Genomic DNA, 17732 nt, shown 5'->3' with positions numbered 1-17732 from the left:
TCTAAAATCATTTGGAATTTTGAACTTAATTATGAAATAATGTGTTCAAGTACGTTTATGATAGAAAAGACAATTTTTAGCCACCAATTACTATAAAATCTGGACAGTTTGATTTTAATTAGAAACTTTAGATTGCAGAGAAGCTTGTTTCTTCCTATGATATATTTATATGCTCTTTGCATACCTGAAAAATAATTTTTCTTGAGCTATCTTTGAATTTGTCTTTACTTAAGCAAGTGAATAAAGATGAATAATAAACCTTGCAAATTGTACATACTTGAACGAACATTTTTATGAGTTAGTAAAACAAGAAAATAAAACATCCCCATTTGTGCTTTGAATCTTACATGTGGCAAGAGTAGCTACAAGGGAACCTACTAATTAGAAGCCAGTATTGTAGAGACTAGGTATATGAATAGCCACTATACTCAACAAAAATAATTTTTCAGGTTATGGGATCATAAGCTGTTTGACACAAAGATTAGATTCATAGGTAAGATAAGGGATATTTTGAAATCTAGCACTAACTTTGGGGCTTTATGACACTGGCCTTTTGTAAGGAAGATTATTTCAAACATTGTCATCTTGATGTCACTTGGTTAACAGCTTTGGCTGAGTGGATTGACAATGGAACCAAACTAATTCTCCAAATTCACTGTTGTTTTTAGCATCATAGCAATGCAGTAAGAGTTAGGAAGAGAAATAGTGTTCTTGAGCAACTACTGCACGCCAGCCATTTCGCTAAGTAATGAGGATATAGTGATGTCCAAACACACATGTGCTGTCCTCTCAAGTAATTGTATAATAAACATAATATTACTTCCGTGATATGTGCTCTGAAAGAGAGCCACAGACATTTGCTAAGTACGTGGTTTGTGTAGGGCATTTTATTTATTACAAAAATCAATATAGAATCTTACATGAAGGGTGAAGAATATTGTCAGTTTAAGAACTAAGGACGCCTGACTTTATAGGATTTTGCAAGAAGAAAAATGTCAAAATATTTCAGTTCATGACAAACAGAGGAGAAGATTGTGGTGTGATATGACTTAAAATATCTCAAGCAGTTTTAGAGCCTTAACAAAGGCTCAGGTGTAGGTTAAGGAAGGAAAAGGCACCTGTGTATTTGACACTGGTGACATATATTAGGCTCTGTTTCTGAGAAGCAGGACTTAAAAGGGTTATTGAAAATCTGGTAGTGTCCACAAAAACTGAATCTACATGGTAAAAGATACAGAAATCAGGTCCATGAGAAACATTTGAACAAAGTGAGTGGCCTAGCACAGAGAAGACAAGGGAGGTGGTGACAGTGTCTTTAAATAATTAATATTCTGTCATGGAAGATGAATTAGATAATGTTGAATAGCCATACGTGACAGATCTTAGACCAACCAAAGGGTAAAGTTGCAAGTTTGGGTTTAACGTTAATGATGAACCTTTCAACAATAAAAGCTGATTGAAAATGTAAGGAAGCCCCTTGCAAGGTATTAGATTTTGTGGCATTAGAAAAGTTAAAATAATGGCTTAACCAAAGCATTGTTCAGGAAGGTTATAGAAAGGTTTCTTGCATGTATTGAGATGTTATACCAAATATTTTCTAAGATCTCTTATAACTGAATTTCTATGGTTTCACATTGTAATTATTTTTTAAAAATCTCATCTACCAGAATATTGCAAAGATAAAATTTTTCACCTTTTCTGCAGAAATGCAGAAACTATCACTATGGAAGAACTGTCACTATGGAGGAATAAGAATAAATAACACATAGTCTGTGACCTCCGGTTACTTATAGCCTAATGGAGATGACAAGCATTTGAAAACAAAGACACAACTCGGGATGCAATAAATGCTGTGATGCAGTTACATGTGAAGTTCTCTGATAAAACTGGACAGTATTCAATCCTAATGATGGTGGTAATGAGCTAGAAGCAGAAAACCTTAACAGAGAAGCCAAGAATTAATTCTTCCTGCTTTCTGTTTATTTTTAGGTGAATGAAAAGTAAGAAAGATTATTACCCAAAAGCAAAGAGCATGTGATACTACTACTTTCCTCCAAGGTACTTCAGTTCCCTGGGAAATAGGTAAGAGTATGAAAGTATGGTTTTGCATGTGTTTTAAGTGAGGCTATACTCAATATAGCTGTTCATAGAGATACAGAGTATAGGCTCAGCTGTAGAGTCCTGCATATAAGCTACAGGATTTATATACCAATATTGGACATAAATGCTTTATAAATATTTAAGTAAAATTGAGTAGGTCCCAACACTTACTGTTATATGATTTTTGCAACCATCTTTACCTAAAGACGTGAAATTTGTTTTTCTGGGATCGAACTCAGGACCTTGTGCTTGCCAGGCAGGTGGGGCACCACTGAGCTACATTCCTGGCCCATGTGCAATAGTTTTTGAAATAGCAGGTTTAAAAAAAATAACAGGTTTTATGAAAATTTAATTTACATACCATGCAATTTGCTCATTTAAAGTGAAAAAAGAAATAAAAAATTTATTATCAGTATTTAAGGCAGCTCATGGAATTAGAGGGAAAGCATGACCATATAGTTTTGGAAAGTCAAATCCCACATGAGATATGAGGATCTGGCTCATAGGAACTAGTGAGTAATTTTTCCAGGGCTCTGTAATCAGGAGTTAGTTTTAGATGTTCTCTGCTCTAGTGACAATGTTGTCCAAAGTTCTAATTCGATGAAGAGTCTTGTTTTGGTTGATCTCACTGTAGGCTCACTCATTAGCTCTCAGAATGCATGAAAAATTAATTCAATGGAAATAACAAAGAATTGGGGCACTGTTAAAAAGAGGAAATGGATACTGTGCCTATCTAGCTTTTCTAGTTCTTACGTTATGAGAAAACCACATTTTCTTCCTCTACCGTAGGTTTCTAAAGTAGGGCAAGTTAAAAGGGATCAGTTGCTACGTTTTCAGTATTAACATTTTTAAAGGTCCTTTGACATTCATGTAAGGAAAGTATACTATGTCTACAACTCCAGTTCTTATGGCATTTTTGTCTCATAGTTCCTTCTTCCCCAAGGTACTATATATATTTATACAGAAGGTAATATATGTATATACACAATGTACACACGATGAAGAAGTAAAAGGACAATATTTAGAGTCCACACAGGAGTAAATGAATTTTCCCATTTCTCAGTAGGTAAAAATTATGGCCATTATCAATTTTGATTTTTACTTTTCACTTTTCTCCTCACCTCAGGACATAGAATATAGAGTCTACCAAAAAATATATACACACTTCAGGAAAAGAAAAACTTGTATAAATATTTTAATACTAAATTTATTGAGACATCATGAGATTAATAAAAGTTACCTTTTCCCTCTACACTTACAAGTGGTACTCAAAGTGGTGCCATTATCTTCCAGATTTTTATTAGTACGGCACACTGCTGCTTGGGTAATCTTGGTCATTGAGATTGCTGCACACACATTTCAACTTCTTCTCTAAGGGCTGGCAGTGTAGAGGGTTTTCTGTGATATACAGCATTCTCTAGGGTCCACCATATAAGGGTAACACCATCTGTTAAAAAAATCGTACTATTTTTCTTTTCCTGAAGTGTGTATACATTTTTTTTGGCAGACTCTATAGTTATATTATGGGGAAATCATTGTGAGTGAACTTGAGGTTTAATAGTTTATCAGCATAAAAATGCACCATAAAACAACAAAAGCTTTTCCTATAAGTATGGCCAATGTTGAAAATTACCTCCATTGCTTCATGCAGAAATGAACTGTCTAATTGGAATTTTTTCCCTATTAGTTTTGTTTTTCTTCATTATTGCACCCTCACTGTAAGGTTCTGTAATGCCACTTACAAAAGAAAAGCTATAGGATGCTGGGGGAGAAAATGAGAAAAATCAAGAGAAGGTAGAGAGACAGGTAAATAAAATTATTATCATGAATGCGCATTGCAAGATTTCTACATTGTACTATTATATATAAGGAACACACCTATTTTGAAAAGCTGCATTTTAACTGAGATGAAAGTGCAGTATAGTTGGTTATTAGTAAGTATGCATGACACAGTGCAGTTGGGGTGCTCCTGGTGATATCCATTTGTAATCCAGTGTTTCTGAGAAAGACCTTTATTTTTCTGGATGGGTACTCTCATTGGTTTAACAGTGAAGGAATTTGCACAATTGGCTGCAAAAGATATGGAGTGACTGGGGAGCAAGGTACAAAGAATATATTGGTTTTAAGAAATAGGAATCCCAAACGATTTTGCAAGTTTTGTCTAGTAGTGACACCACAGCTTAGAATTGGATTTTTGCACTGCCATGTAGCACTGGACCATGATAAACAAAGCTATTTATTGCATAAGAAACAATAGCAACATGACAACTTGAGGTAGTCCAGTGCCATTCAATTGTGTCATTTTCTGATTAAAGGAGCATAGCTTGTGTCATTTTCTATATATCATTTTCTTTGTGTAAATTTGGGTGAGTTTTTTCAGTCTAAAAGACAAATCTAGCTTTTATTGCATTTATTAATTTAGATAATTTATGTTGCAGGAACTGCTGTTTCTTGCATTAAACTTACATTTAAAATGATGAGATAGAGAAACTTGAATTAAGAATTAATATGACTACAGTCTATAATAAATAATTAGGTTTCTTTTGGCTGTTAAAATTGGCTCTGTAGTTTTTCTACTCTTTCTTTCAAAATTCTTATCAGATGAGATGCTTCTAGTTTAGAAAATCTAGTATAGTAATTTTCATATATCAGAATTATAGAAAGCTTTCATTTTACCCTGAAAATTGCAAATAATAACATCTAGATTTTCAAATTTAAAAAAATTAATTTAAATTTTGCACAAGAAATTTTAAAATTATTTTCTGTTAAATTTTTATGATAGAATGATAGAATCTATTGGGAAAGAATTTCTCATATTTTCATCTTTTTTCTTACCTGGAGGAAAGTACAATAAGAATGCTTACATTCCTAAAAGTTTCACAAGCATGATTCTTTCATTTTCATATTTTGCCATTGTGTTAAGCCCAGATGCCCTCCAAAACAAGGAATATCCACTAATTTTATCAAATTATAAAAAATCTGTTTGATATTAACAGATATATGTTAGTACACAAAAGAGTTGAAGCAAACTTGAACAGAAATAATAAAATACACAAAGCAAATAAAAATTCTTTAAAATTATCATAATTTAGGTATGTTGAGTGGCAATAAAATTAACCACTGAGTCATGAGCATGATATTGGCTTTTTACTTTGGGTTGTCTTTTTCAGAAACACATATTTAGCCTCCAAGACTGATTTTAGGTATTTATTTCTTTCTGAGACTATCCATATTCACACTCCCTCTCATTCATCTTAGGTTGAAATATTTTACTCTGGCCACTATAGTCTGTTAAGGCTAGAGTCAGAGTGACAGTGAGTAAAGGAACATGAAATGACGCAAAATCTGAAAGAAAAAAAGCAATAAAATTGGCCACTCTGGCAACTGTATTCTGAAAGAAGCGCCTAAATGTATTTGAATCCAGAAAGTGATGGGGCTAAGATTCAGAGAGTGGTTCCCATTGTTCCTCCTCCAAACTAGGACAACAGCAGATTAATCTCTGAGACTGGTTGGTGTGTGTGTTCACACTTGCTTCCCAGGACTGGAGACTAAAAACAGTAAGGACAGATAGGTTAGCCTGCCATTTGGTCTGCAGCTCTCCAGTCTGAGAGCTGCCCCTAATAGGTCATTCAGAGTGAGGAAATAATTGAATTGACTCTTAAAGGAGGAATAGAAATTGTCTGTAGTCTGAAGAAAGAAAGTTCCAAGGAGTAGGACCATTGTGTGGCAAAAATCTCAGTAAAAAAGAACATTCCATGGATAAGAATATGAAACTGATCCAGTAGGGATGTATCAAAAGGCCAGTGGAAGCTTTTTCAATCCCTTTTCCAACTTTAACCCCTACCCACTGTTGTTAAATTTGGAATATAAACTTTTTAATCTCTAGCAAGTAAATGAGTTACATATTACTGATGATACCAGCTAAGGCTGGGATATACTCAGACATATATTCCTTAAATAACAAAGTACTTAAGTTGTTTTTGAGAAGATATCTGCATAATTTATTAAAGGTAAGCTTGAAATCAGTTTTTCAACAGTAGACGTTAGCAAAAGAAGCTCACTTGGCTGGAGGATGACCTTTTAATATTACCAGCTCAAAAATCCCTTATGCAGAGCATGCAGCCCACGAAGAGGTGTGATGACCATCTTTGCCAGCACAAATCCTAACTCTTCTCCTCTCACCATCCAGACAACAGGCATATTCTTCCTTCTCCCTCCCTGAAGATTCCCTCAACTACCAACTGACAGGGGATGCAAATTAAGCTTTTCCCCTTTTCTCCTTGCTGGTCAATTCCTCAATAGTTTTTCCTTTTTGCAAAAACTGGTGCCATAGTTTTGGAATCCATGTGTGTTAGGCAGCAAGCCCTTGCTTACTATTGCTGAGTACTCCACAAGTCAGCACATCTTGTCTTTTTTCCTGTTAATTTATTGTCAATTTGTAGGCCCTCAATCACTGGATCCAAGAAAATGAAAATATATGTTCATGAAAAGACTCATTCATAAATGTTCAGAAAGTTTATTCTGAAAACAAAAATCCCTAAACAATCCCAATGTTGGGTGGTATATCCATACAATAGAATAGTATTTAACAATAAAAAGATTAAATTACTAACACAAGCAGTACCACTGATATCCTCAACTATCTTGAAAACATTATGCTGAGTTAGAACAGCAAAGAAGTCATACTATGTGGTTGCATTTACATAAAGTATTAGATTATGCTAAACTAATTTACAGTGATTGAAATTTAAAAATAATTGATTTGAGGGAAAGTGGGTAATTACCAAAGTCCTTGTGGAACTTTTCTGAGAAGAGGGAAATATTTTATATCTTGAATGGAGAAGTGATCAAGATCTATACAGCTCATAGAAATGTACGTTTAAAATCTGGACCTTCTCGGGAATGTACGTTATACCTCTTAAAACATTATTGCAAACAGACATGCACAAGGAGAAGAGACATCACCATGGAAAGAAAGTGAGATCATGAATAGGTAATGTAGAAGAGTGATTTGCAACTGAATTCAAAGTTTAGGACCAAATACAAAGAATAAACAAGAAAAAAAGTAGGTAAATTTGAGTAGGCAATAAGATAAATTTTTTTTGTGTGGAAGGAAGCACAAACCAAATATTGCAGATAAGGCTGGGCATGCTGGTGGATGCCTGTAATTCCAGCACTCATTATGCTGAGGCAGGAGAACCACCATGGTTTCAAGGTCAGCCTGGCCCACCTAGTGAATTCAAGGCCTGCCTGAACTACATACTGAGATCCTGTCTCAAAAACATTCAAAACAAAACAACCCTCTCCCTTAAAATCAAATATTGAAGGAATAAGGTGACTAAAGGAACCTGCATATTGCTCATCATCCTAAAATTATAATCTTGAGAGAGAGGATGTAATTAACTGTTCTTAGGATGCCAGGAGTGGCTAAGGAATCTTGCCAGTGTCCCTTTGGGGGGGTTCCTGTTGATTTGTATTTAGTGTCCTAATCCCAAAGCAAAAGATGACAGAGGCTAGTGGAATGGATCCACTTTGAGATGCAGGGTCTTGGGAATCATCATGGCCTGGCTCCTGGACGGAGGCTTAAGGTGGCTCAGGTCAACTCAACCTCACTTATTAAGGTGTAAACTGTTATTGTTTAGCCAGAGTCATGGCAGATTTGGCCTGAAGGTTTTAGAGACTTAAGGGTATTTGAATAAATGTAATTCACATTCTTAGCCAAAGCCTGATCGGAACATTCCAAACATTTAATACCTGCAATGGTTAGTCAGAAATCCTCTAAGATGTTCTCTATTTCTAGTTCCTATTAAGCTGAAACAAGAACAGCTGTTTGTATAGAACTTTGGCATATTCAGTCAACCCGGGTAGAGCAGAAATTAGTGAAAATGGAAACGACAAAAAAAATGAAATTGCCTTATCTTTTGAAAAAAATGGGAAATTTGTTTGACCAGTAGTAGGTAAATGTTTATGAGGTTCAAATTTTTCTAAATGAGTGGTATTATTTTTACTTTCATGTTTATGCTTCAACAGCTTCATTCTGGATGACCTCTTTATGTATAACACATGAATCCAAATAATCTACTTGAACATTTCCTGCCATCTCACTAGGAAATCTTGTCACTCCTTTCAAAAACAAAAGATCACATACAATGTCAGAATTTATGAGTTGAGCCAATTGTACCCCCAAAATTTGTTTGTTTATTTGTTTTTTTCCGGTACTGGGGATTGAACTCAGGACCTTGCACTTGCTAGGCAGGGGTGGTGCCACTGAGCTATGTCCCTGGCCTCCCCTAAAGTTTTTTACAATTGAAAAACATTCTTGAAAAACAAAATTCATACTGGTATCAGCATATATAGAACATGGTTTCAGCTCACAGAAATTTAATGGTTAAAATTTATAACCTATACAATTCTTAAGAGTTTTTTTAGTTCGTGTACTTCCTTCACCTTTATTAACATTTAATTCCAGTTTATTTCACATATGGTAATTTTTTATGTGACTTAAATGACATATTTTGTATATTTGATATCATTTGTAGTGTGACCTTGCTATTTCATTATTTTTACCACTGTAAAATATATGCAGTATTTTATGATTATGATGTTGTGTATCATTTATTTATCTGGAAAATTTTAACATCTTTATAATTGAGAAAGCATATGCTAAATTACTTGAATGCAATCAAGTAATTTATGTAAGAATTTAGTCTTTCACATACTTTTAATATAAAATATATTTATTTTGGAGTTCTTGAATGTGTATGTCTACATAAATTTTTTGTAATTGTAATGTACATACTAAATGCAATGGGTAATTATAGTTAAACTTTGACAAGTGGCAGCATACCCTAGATATTATGACCTCTGAGATTTTTGTCACTTATTTTTTATTACCCACCTAAGTAATCATTAGGGATGACTGATTATTTTTTCCTCCTTCCATACTAGAAAGAAAGTTCTCAGTTATGGTCAAATTATGTTTAAAATTTTATTTACAAATTCATACTGATCAAATTCACCCTGGAGTTACCCTCCCAGCCATAAAAATTTCTCTGAGAAGTTTCCTTTACTATAGAGGTAGCCATGATGTTTAATGTGGCCATGACACAATAACAATGTAAAAGTTTAGCTCAGCCACCACTGTTTCTTTCTTTCTCTCTGTCTCTCAGGAATTAAGGACTACAGATTGAGATTGGGGGAATGAGTCCCTACTCACAGACTATTTTTCTGGAAGGAGTGTTAAATTAAAGCCTGGTGAATTGTGGAGGAATGGGAGAATTCATTTTTGACCCTGAATTTGAAGAACAGAGTTATTGTCCTTATTACCCCTGGATTCCATCTAAGGCACTTGGCTGAATACAGCTCTATTAAACAGAATATGGCTGAATTACCAATATGACTCACCAATGTTTGGGTTCTGGGAATAGAAGTGTATGTGAAATAGGAAAGGGGAGCAGAAAGAGAGTGTCAGTTTTCTCATGAGTGCAGGTGAGCTTTAGACAAAATTTCCATATAGGCAAAATTCGAGCATTATATCTTGGTCCTCCTTTTCTTAGTTCCAGCCTCTCAACTTCTTTCTGGTCCCCTATGACCTCCACTATAAATTCTTATTCTGAGGAGAGTAGAAACATAAATTTATTTAGTATATTGAAGTGTCCAAGCCCCACAACTGGTTACTATTTCTACTCCACAAAATTGGGGTAGCATTAAATGGAAGGCATCTGATCCTTAGAATGTGAAGTTATAATCATGTCATATACCTGTGATTTATCACGTGGTCTTCATGGAATTCCTTAATCTTAAAGGCATGGTTCCCATATCACTAAATGAGTGCTTTAATCATTTCACATGGATCATTGTGATATTGGTTAGCAATGACCCAAAACTCTTGAGTCTTAATAAGGCAAATGTTTAATTTATAGGACACAAAAACCTAAGGGTGTGCAACTACTGGGATATTTAAATTCATGGCTAATAACATGACTAAGAACCCTAATCCTTTCCATTTTATGTCAGCCATTAAGAACTTCCTGGTTACAAGATGATGAATTCTCTAGTTCTGGTTTTATTTTTTTCTGAAATAACCTTTCAAATGCAAATATAACAATATACGATGGGGGGGGTGGCTTCTTCATCTGCATCCTTTTTTCTTTCTTTTTAATTTTCTCCCCTTAGAACAAATTAACCTTTTCTGGAAACCTTTCAGAAAATCTCACTGGCTAGAAATGAGTTAAAATATTCACCTCAAATTAGTCATTGGTAAAGTAAATGATAAACTACGATTGGCTTGAATTTATTATGCTTTAGGCATGAGTCACATGGAAGTGTAGAGAACACTCCAATTTAGGATTTTACACACAAGAAAGAAACAAGGAAATGTCTTTTAGACAACCAACAGTGTCTTTTATATCGCATGATACATGACCCAAGCATCAAACTAGGCGTCTGAGACAAATTTTTAGGTTGTAAAGGTATATATATATATTTGTTGTTTTGTAACTATTCTAATAAATAAAAATTAAAACTATTGTACTAATAAATAGCAGAGTTGCTTTCAGTTGTTAGGAGAAAGCAATTATATTAAATATTGTCAAATTAATTATCACTAATCTGTGAATAGCTGTCAGTGTCCTCCTCCTCCTCCTTCTCCAGCTCTTCCTCCTCTGCTTCTTCCCTATTCGTTGTGAATTGAACCTAGGATTTTGTGTGCTAACACTGAGCACAACCCCCAGACCCACTTTAGCCCTCTTATCCTCTTGAAAATCCTTGGTAGTTTAAAAAAAGACTCTCATGAAACCAAATTCTTTACTTACAAATAGATTTTCCTGAATAAAAGAGAGTGACCTAAGAAATATTGTCAGTGTGAGAGAAATTATCAAGAAGCCCAATGAATATACATCCTCTAGTTGTCTCTGTAACCCACCTTCAGAGAACCTTGTGTTTTCTTATCAACTTCTTCCCTTCCCTTCGTCTGAATTCAGAGCTTCTGCACCATGTTAATGTTGTCTTGCAACTTTTATGCATGTGCTAGAGGAATCACCAGTGGTTTTAGGAATTCCTGTAGGTATGGATCACTTAAAGATGGCATATGGATTTGGTGACTCACTTTATCATACATACTTGGCACAGTTATATAAAATGGGAAATTTCTACCTTGCCAAGCTTCAAAGTTGTGAGGGGAAATTCTTTATTTTTAGCATCACTGGAAGGAGCCTCTGCATTTGAGGACTTAGTTCAGCCTAGTGAGAGAGCAAGTATGGTAACTAATTTTCATAAGATTTTAAGTTTGCATTCAAAAGATGTGCAGACAATTCTGCAACTGGTCTGCTGTAGGTCACAATTGTATTTTGCTGAGGACTAACTGAGCTTAAATTCTATTGCATTTGTTTATATAGTCTAACATATTAACTATGGTTCTAGTACTATAGATAGATCAGCTAGGTAAAAATACTGTAGGCAATTGGATAGGGCTAAGACCTCGAGAGGGCCAGAACAAAGGTGAAACACACCATAGCTGCACATCGGCTGAAAACCAGGGCTCAAGATGGAGACAAGATGACCAGACCCACACACTTCTTCAAAGAACTGCATTTAGTGAAGTATAGGTAGGCATCGACCACCCTGGGGGTGACCAGAGACCTCTGGACCCACCGCCTCCTAGGAGAATCCTTGTTCTTTCCATCCACGCTTGCTACATGACTTGGTTCCCAATTGGACCACCATTACCTAAGCTACTATACTTGTAACCTTATTGGATGTCCATGGCTGTAGCCCGCACTATACCCATGTGGGTTTCACCCTATGAAATTTCCCTGTAAAGTGGGGTCCTTGACTACCCACTCGGGACCCTCCTGCCCCTCAGGAGCTTTCCTATCAATAAATATCTTCCTACTTTTAACCTCTGTCATTCCTAGGACTCATTCTTTGATTTCTAGAGAACAAGAACTTGGTGTATCATACAGTTAATAAGTTGGGAGATATAATATTTCATATTTCATATTTCTCATGACACTAACACAGTGGCTTTCACATTATAAATACTTAGAGAATTAAATTGAAAACAACCATATTATAAACTTCCTACTATTGAATTAGTAAGAAACTGCTATTCTTTAGATATCACCAAAACTGTGTGTGACCATTTCATGACTCACTTTTATATCTGAGTCCATCAGGTGCCTATAACAAATGTGTGATGCTAATCTTTCCAGATCTGCAAAAAGATTAGGTTCTTTTTCTTATCCCATCTAGTCTACACAATTCATGTCTTCATTTTAACTATAAGATGCTTTTATTTCTATTATTGCAAAGTTTTTAATATAAGCTCTTTATTGTCTATTATGAGTTGGTTAATGAATATAATATGTAATATCATCATAGTAATATGATGATACTTATTTCTATGAAAGAGCAATATTATTACCCAGTGAAATCATTTAGAGCACCAGCAAGCAGGATAGAGTGATATGAGATGGATCCTGATGCAAGACCTATAACCCACTCCTTATGTTTTCATTATTTTTCCATGTCATTAATTAATAATTTAGAGGCCCATGGAACCACTCAGTACTAACCCCTTTGGTGAGGTCAAGAAAATTGATGAGGCAGATGTCTTTTCACATTTTATCTACCTATGGTGGCAAGGATGCATACAATCATGCAAGAAAACTGGCCCTAGCTCTTTATATTGAGATTCTTTTGCTTTACAATTTAAAATTTTAGCTGAAATATATGTGAACCATTTCTGAAAATTGGAAAAGTGTGAAAAAAAGACCTATTCAAAGAAAGCTTTTAAATAAAAATTAATTGTTTGAAAAGATCTTTAAAAGTGAATCTGTGCCTTTAAAAACCCAATACATTTCAATTCCATTGAAAGAAATATTTTAAATGCATTTTTATTGAACTAAAATTAGAAATAAACAAAAATAACCTATGTAACTTGCTATTTCCATGTCTTCGATCTTCATTTTGGCACATTTTAGCCCTAAACAATGCCATTTTAATACAAAATAAACAAATAAATAAATGTGGGAAGGAATTGAATTTTCAGAACCTAGCTTGGCGTGAAGTGAATTTTGGTTTTGATTTACCAGTTTTATTTTTTGGACTGCTGACTTTTGATAGGTTAAAAAGCAGATAGAAAGGGGAACTGGATTATTATTTTTTTAAATTTTATTGGTACATTTTAGGTATACAATGTAATGACATTCATCATTGGAAATTTGCACCTTTATATAATCTCTCTTGGTTCTTATTTTTCACCCTTCCCTTTCCCTCCCTTCAACACCTTCATCCCTCTCTATTTACAAAGACTTTGTTTCCATTTTCCCATTTTCTCATATTAATTCCATTTCTTTCTTTCCTTTCCCCTACCCCTCCCACTTCCCCTTCCCCTTTGCCCCTTTTCTTCCTATTTCACATTATCTATTATACCCTTTAGTCCTTATTTACACTTTCAGTTTCTCACACTAGGGAAACTATTCAGTACTTACGTGTGTCCTGTTTATTTCACTTAACAGTATCACCTCAATGTGCAAACATTTAGCTATAAATTTCTATCATTTCTCATTTTTATGGCTGAGAAACACTCCATTTAAAAAAAAATCCCCACATTTTCTTTATCCAGTCTCCAGTTGATGGGCATTTGGGCTGCTTCCAAGTTTTACCTACTACAAATGGTGCTGCTATGAACATGGGTGCACATATATCACTGTGGTATGATTCTTTTAATTCTTTGGGGAAGATACCCAGCAGTGGAATAGCTGGGTCAAATGGGACTTCCAGTCCTAGTTCTTTGAGGTATCTCCACACTGATTTCTACAGTGGTTGCACCAGTCTACACTCCCACCAACAGTGGAACAGGGTTCCTCTTTCCCCACAGCCCCACCAGCATTTGTTATTGGTTGATTTCATGATAGCAGCCATTCTTTCTGGGGTGAGGTGGAATCTCAGTGTTGTTTTAATTTGCAACTCTCAAATGACCAGTAATGTTGAACATTTTTTTCATATGTTTATTTTCTGTTTCTACTTCTTTGTCTGAGAAACATCTGTTCATTTCAGATCCCCATTTTCAGTCTGGGGCCTTAAATTTGGGAGCTCTGAGTTTTTTACGTTCTTTATAGATTCGAGATAGTAGACCTTTTTCTGAGGAATAGTGGATGAGGATTTTTTCCACATTGTGGGTTGTCTCTTCACACTGTTGGTGGTTTCTCTTGCTGTGCAGAAGCTTATTAGTAAGAAGAGATCCCACTTGTTGATTGTTTTTGTTAGTTCATGGGCAACTGAGATTTTGTTCATCAAATCCTTTCCTACACCAATGTCTTCAAGAGTTCTACCTAACCTCTGTTCCAGATGATTCAGCATTTCTATTTTAATACTTAGATGTTTAATCCATTTCAATTTTAGTTTAGTACATGGTGAGAGATATAGGTCTAGTTTTAATCTTTGGCAAGTTGAAACTCAATTTTTTCAGCACCATTTGTTAAAGAGGTTGTCTTTCCTCCAGTGAGGGTGTTTGGTTCCTTTGTCAAAGATGAGGTAGCTGAGTGTTTTTGGAGTTGTTTCTGCATCTTCTAATCTGTTCCACTGGTCCTTGGGTCTGTTTTTTCAGCAGCATCGTGCTGCTTTTTTCACAGTAGCTTTGTAGTATAGTTTCAAGTTGGGGATTGTGATGCCCCCTGCCATGTCTCTGTTACCTAGAATTGCTTTTGCTATTCTGGGTCTCTTCTTGTTCCAAATAAAGTTTTGGATTGTTTTCTCAAGGTCCATGTAGTATGCTGCTGGGATTTCAATTATGATTGCACTGAATCCATATAGCAGTTTTGGAAGTATGGCCATTTTCACTATATTGATTCTTCCTACCAAGGAGCATGTTCAATCTCTGTTTTCAGAGTGCTATAGTTTTCAAAGAAGAGGTCTTTGACTTCTTTCATTAGGTTGATTCCTAGGTATTTCAGTTTTTTGGATGCTGTTATGAAAGGAATTGGTTGCCCCATTCTCTCTCAGTGAGTCTTTTTTATGTGTGTACAGAAAAGCTATTGATTTTTCTGTATTGGCCTTCTATCCAGCTACTTTACTGAATTTTGTTATTAAGTCTAGAAGACTTTTGGTGGCATTCTTGGGGTCTTCTATATAGAGTATCATGTCATGTGCAAATAATAAAAATTTGAATTCTTCATTTCCTACCTTTATTCCTTTTATTCTTTCTCTTGTTTAATTGATGTGGCTAATGTTTCCAAAACTATATCAAACAGGAGTGGTGATAGTGGACCTCCTTTTCCTGTTCCTGACTTTAGTGTGAAAGATTTCTGTTTTTGACCATTTAGTATAATATTGGCTGTTGATTTCTTATAGATGGTATTTACCAGATTGAGGTAGAAACAGTCTATTCCAATTTTTTGGAGGGTTTATATCATGAATGCAAGTTGAATTTTGTCAAATGCTTTTTCTGCATCTATTGAGATGATCATATGGATTTTGTCCTCAGCTCTATTAATATAGTGTATTACATTGATTGATTTGCGTATATTGAACCATCCCTGCATCCCAGGGATAAATCCCACTTAGTAAGGATGTATGATCTTCTTGATGATCTTCTGCATTCTATTTGCCAGTATCTTATTAAGGATTTTTGCATCTATGTTCATTAGTGAGATTGGCCTATAGTTCTCTTTTTCAGTTGGGTCTTTCTCTGCTTTGGGGATCAAGGTGATGCTTGCTTCCAGGAATGAATTCGGGAGTATTGCTTCCCTTTCAGTTTCATTGAAGAGTTGGATCAGTAGTGGCAGTAGTTCCTCTCTAAATGTCTTGTAGAATTCAGCAGTGAAACCATCAGGACCTGGGCCTTTCTTAGTTGGTAATTTTTTAATGACGTTTTCAATTTCATTGATTGATATTGGGTTGCTTAGAGTTTTTAGGTCTTCTTCATTCAACTTTGGTAATTCATATGTATCTAGGAATCTGACCATTTCTTCTGTGTTTTCCATTTTATTGGCATATAGGTTCTGGAAGTAGGTATTGATGATCCTCTGTATTTCTGCTGGGTCCATTGTAATTTCATCCTTTTCATTCCTAATTGCATAGATTTGGACCTTTTCTTTCCTTTTTCTGATAAGGTACGCTAAGAGTTTGTCAATTTTATTTATTCTTTCAAGGAACCAACTCTTGGCTTCATTGATTTTTTTGTATCATTCTCTTAGTCTCCATTTCACTGATTTCTGCTTCAGTCTTTATAATTTTCTCCCTTGTATGAGCTTTGGGATTGTCCTGCTCTTTTTTCTAGAAGCTTGAGGTTCAGCATCAGGTTGTTTAATTGGGCTTGCTCTGTTTTCCTAATATGAGTATTCACTACTATGAATTTCCCTCATAAGACTGCTTTCATTGTGTCCCATAGATTCCAATATGTTGTATTATTATTGTCATTTAATTGGAGGAACTGTCTGATTTCTTCTTTAATTTCCTCTGTGACCCATTGGTTATTCAGAAGTGTGTTGTTCAATTTCCATGTATTTATGAAATTTTTATGGTTCCTTTTGCTATTGTACTCCCATTTCATCCACTGTGGTCTGATAATATACAGGGGATAACTCAATTCCTTTGCACTTACTTAAATGTGTTCTATGAGCAAGTATGTGGTCTATTTTGAAGAATGACCTGTGTGCAGCTGAAAAGAATGTATTCTGATTTTGTGTGGTGGAACACTCTGTAAACATCTGTTAAGTTAATTTGTTCAAGAGTTTCATTGAGTTTTAGTATTTCGTTGGTTGTTTTTTGCCTAGTTGATCTATCTATTTGTGAGAGTGGGGTATTGAGGTCCCCCCTAGTATTGTATTCATGCTTATTTGATTTTTTATGTCTGTTAGTATTTGTTTTATATAGTTGGGGCCACTAGTGTTTGGTGCATATATGTTTATGATTATCATCTCTTCCTGTTGGATTGTTCCCTTTACAAGGATATAGTGTCCTTCTTTGTCTCTCTTAATCAGTGTTGGTTTGAAATTCACTTGATCTGCAAAGAGGAAAGCTACTCCTGTTTTTCTCGGATTCCTGTCTCATGGAATATTGTTTTCCACCCTTTAACTTTCAGTCTATGAGTTTCTTTTTGAGTTAGGCTTGTTTCTTGTATGCAGCATATTGTTGGATCTTGCTTCTTGACCCATTCTGGCACTCTATTTCTTTTGATTGGTGAATTGGGACCATTGACATTGATGGTTATAAGCGATACTCATTGACTTATCCTCGTCTTGACTTTTTCTGTTTGTTGGATTCTCCCACTTTGCATTTAATTTCTTGTTGTGCCTACTGGATTCATTCTGCTGGGCTTCCTGGGGTTGTGATCCTCATTGTCTTTTCCTAGGGTATTGTCTAAAATTTTTGGAGTGCTGGCCTGGTATTCATGAAGTTCCTAAGGTGTTCTTTGTCATAAAAATATCTTATTTCTCCATCAATTTTGAAAGATAGTTTTGCAAGGTACATCAATCTGGGTTGGAGACTGTTTTCCTTTAGGGCTTGGAATACATCACTCCAAGCTCTTCTTGCATTGAGAAGTCGGCTGTGATTCTGATGGGCTTTCCTTTGTATGTGATTTGTTTCTTTTCTCTCACTGCTTGTAGAATTTTGTTCTTCTGTTGGGT

General features: G+C 35.2%; 1 long non-coding RNA gene across 1 annotated transcript in view; it reads left to right on the top strand.

Annotated features, from left to right (window-relative positions):
- The first annotated feature begins 1531 nt into the window (after window positions 1-1531).
- Window positions 1532-17732, top strand: part of LOC110346135 (uncharacterized) — a 45893-nt gene continuing 29692 nt past the window's right edge. The window contains exon 1 of the long non-coding RNA XR_015453097.1: window positions 1532-2082. This is a non-coding gene — a long non-coding RNA (uncharacterized LOC110346135). The remainder of the gene's footprint in view (window positions 2083-17732) is intronic.

This window comes from Heterocephalus glaber, unplaced genomic scaffold (assembly GCF_053883595.1).
Source record: "Heterocephalus glaber isolate CG9 unplaced genomic scaffold, H.glaber_assembly_v1.0 deba00001457, whole genome shotgun sequence".
Lineage (NCBI taxonomy): Eukaryota > Metazoa > Chordata > Mammalia > Rodentia > Bathyergidae > Heterocephalus > Heterocephalus glaber.
The sequence above is the reverse complement of the archived record's forward strand: the minus strand, read 5'-3'. Positions and strand labels throughout refer to the sequence as shown.